Source organism: Rutidosis leptorrhynchoides, chromosome 3 (assembly GCF_046630445.1).
Source record: "Rutidosis leptorrhynchoides isolate AG116_Rl617_1_P2 chromosome 3, CSIRO_AGI_Rlap_v1, whole genome shotgun sequence".
NCBI classification, from domain to species: Eukaryota; Viridiplantae; Streptophyta; class Magnoliopsida; order Asterales; family Asteraceae; genus Rutidosis; species Rutidosis leptorrhynchoides.
Window position 1 is genome coordinate 627,377,337 of NC_092335.1, and position 2,982 is coordinate 627,380,318.

General features: G+C 40.4%; 1 long non-coding RNA gene across 1 annotated transcript; it reads left to right on the plus strand.

Annotated features, from left to right (window-relative positions):
* The first annotated feature begins 1,407 nt into the window (after nucleotides 1-1,407).
* Nucleotides 1,408-2,029, plus strand: LOC139898996 (uncharacterized). The gene is made up of 2 exons (XR_011777248.1): nucleotides 1,408-1,674; nucleotides 1,757-2,029. It is a non-coding gene; the product is annotated as an uncharacterized lncRNA (long non-coding RNA).
* The last annotated feature ends 953 nt before the right edge of the window (nucleotides 2,030-2,982 follow it).

Consider the following 2,982-nt stretch of genomic DNA (forward strand, 5'->3'; position numbering starts at 1 on the left):
ACGTCAGGTGCCTCCTTATACCTACTAGTGTAACTTTTGACCCCGATGATGTGATTGCTTTGATTTTGGTTACCGGTGAGAAACTCGAATTTACAACGGTGGTATAGTGTGATGTTTAGCGAGCGTTGACACTCAAATGATTTGAAAGACCGAGGTTCGAATATCTTATAGCGAGTCCTTGGAAGGATTCTTTAGTATGACCAACGCCGGAGAATGCGGAAAAGTTCCTATCTAGTAGACGTGATGAGCGAACGGGTGTCGCTCATTTAGGAAAGGAAAGCTTCGATGGTCTTCGAAAAAGTCCCAAGTTGGACTTTGGGGTTAATTGCGAAGGTAGTTAGCAACGTGAGACGGTATGGCGAAGTTCCCGATAGAGGGATACGAGAGATTTTCGGAAAGTGTCGGGATGATTCCCGAATATTCCACGATTGTTAGACGTGACGACAATGATTGTCGATGGATTGTACTACTTTTAGGACGATTGTGGAGTGTAGGGTACTAGTTTGGATACTCGGCGTAGGAGCAAGCAGTTGTGGTTGTTTTGTCGGGTTGATTACCCGATATCGTTGTTATGATAAAATGATAAGGCTTTTGGAAAAAAATATTATGGTGTTTCCACGGTATACTTCCGAGTGAGTGGTGAGAATTTTGATCGAATGGAAATGAGAACCCGGATGGGTGATTGCTACATGTGCAATTCCGCATTGGAGACGGAAATGTTCAAGGTAGAAATGTTTAACTTCTAGTTTTGGTGCGGATCACGAGGACGTGACCTAATCTAAGTGGGGGAGAGTTGTAAGACCCGAATATTTGTTGTGTACACATGTGTAAATAAGCTACTTGAAGTGAGGTTCTTGTTGTACATTTAAAAAGAAGTCAGAATCTGGCCTGGTGATATTGCGCGCCGCGCAGCCTTCTGGCGCGCCGCGCCACTTGCCTGCGACAGATTCCCCTTTCTTTTTAAATTAGATATTTTGAGGGTATTTTGGTAAAAACACTTAAGGGCCGAATTAAATGCCTTAGATCAGTTTTGGGAGCTTCATTACTCCATTCACAACCACCAAATCTTCTCCACTTCAATTTTAGAGAGAGAGTGCACTTCAAGAGTGAGAAAGCTCCATTAAAAGAAGAAGGAGGTTGAATCGGGTCTAGGTGCGTGTTTTAAAGTCGTTCATCTAGTCGCTAGCTACGTAGTGATTGTGTTCGTACGTTCTAAAACCTAATTTCTTACTTTAATTGTATTAAGGGTTAGGGCTTGGGTTAGTTAGCACACAAATAATGAGTGAAGCATCGAGGTGTTAAGATGCCACCTAGGAGTGTAGTGTCGAGGTGTTAAGACACCACTCCGTAAAATAATGAGTGAAGCATCGAGGTGTTAAGATGCCACTCGGGGTGAAGTGCCGAGGTGTTAAGGTGCCACCCTAGGGGTTAGTGGTGCGAGGTGTTAAGTGCCCTAACGGATGTTATGAACACCGATGGCGTTTTCGCGAGCGCCGTTCCCTTGTACTATTGGTTAACCATGGTTATTTGTGTTGTAAGCATATTATATTATTCGAGTTATATTTATATGCGGTTGTTATGCTAGCTTGTGGTATGGGAGAATTATAGCTTGATATTGCGACGATAAGCTAATGTTGTTTGCTAGCATATTTGCGGTTGTGTAAGTGTATGCAAGTAGGTATAATTATATATGTATTCGTATAATTATTGCATTCACTAAGCTTTGCTTACCCTCTCGTTGTTTACCATTTTATAGGTTCGGTTTTGGACAAGGGTAAGGGCATCGTTTTGGACTAAAGATCCCGCTCGATGCTAGGGGACGCTTTTGGCTTTAGTAGCTCTTGGAGTTTGACCGATAGTTGGGTAGTTTAATCCCAAACGCCATGCTCATTGTGTAGTTTGGAACTTAAACTTTTTGGTGGTCGAAACTCGTAAATTGTATTAAACTCGTAAAACGGCCGATGTGGGCCCCGCTTGTAAAACTTTAATTTTATGTTTGAAACATGTTAGTTTTACATATTTGGTTGTATGGTAAAAAGCGTTTTGTCTAAAAGTGCCGGGAACTAGTCAATCTTTTCGCGGTTAAAAGTCCCGGGGACAGCCAGATATGGCGCGGCGCGCGGGCCATATGGCGCGGCGCGCCGATGGTCTGCAACAGAAATTTTTTTTTATTTCGTATTTTCACAAGGTTTTGTCGGGTGTTGGTTTGGGTTGTTACAATTAAGAGTGTGAAAAATGATCAGAATTCGGTTGGCTTTATAGGAACTTTCAGAATTTGGGCCTCCGCGACTCGCGGCATTTTTTTCCTTCAAACTCCGCGAGTCGCGGAGTTTGTAAATACAGCTCACCAGCTTTTGGAGTCTTTCTTGCCGACGATTTATTTATAAATATAATATATATATAATTAATATAATTAATTATATATTATATTATATTTATATACATAGTTAACTTGTAATTTTTAGTCCGTTGCGTCGAGCGTTGAGAGTTGACTCATGTCCCGGTTCCGGATTTTCGAACGTCCTTGCGTACAATTTTATATTTTGTACTTTGCGTTTTGAATCTTGTACTCTTGTAATTTCGAGACGTTTCTTATCAATAATTGGAACCTCTTTGATTGTCTTTTGTACTTTTGAGCTTTTTGGTCGTTTGCGTCTTCAATTCGTCGAATCTGTCTTTTGTCTTCACCTTTTATTATTTAAACGAATATCACTTGTAAATAGAACAATTGCAACTAAAAGCTTGTCTTTCTTGAGGAATAATGCTATGAAATATATGTTCATTTTTAGCATTATCAAATATTCCCACACTTGAGCGTTGCTTGTCCTCAAGCAATATCGTCTTGAAATACTAGAATCACTTCTTTATTCTTCACACTTTGTACATCAGTGATTTCTATACGGCGGTATAAACAATGGTAGTAACGATATGGTTTACAGTCCCACATGACTATAAAAATTTAGATCCATTAAGGAAATTGGA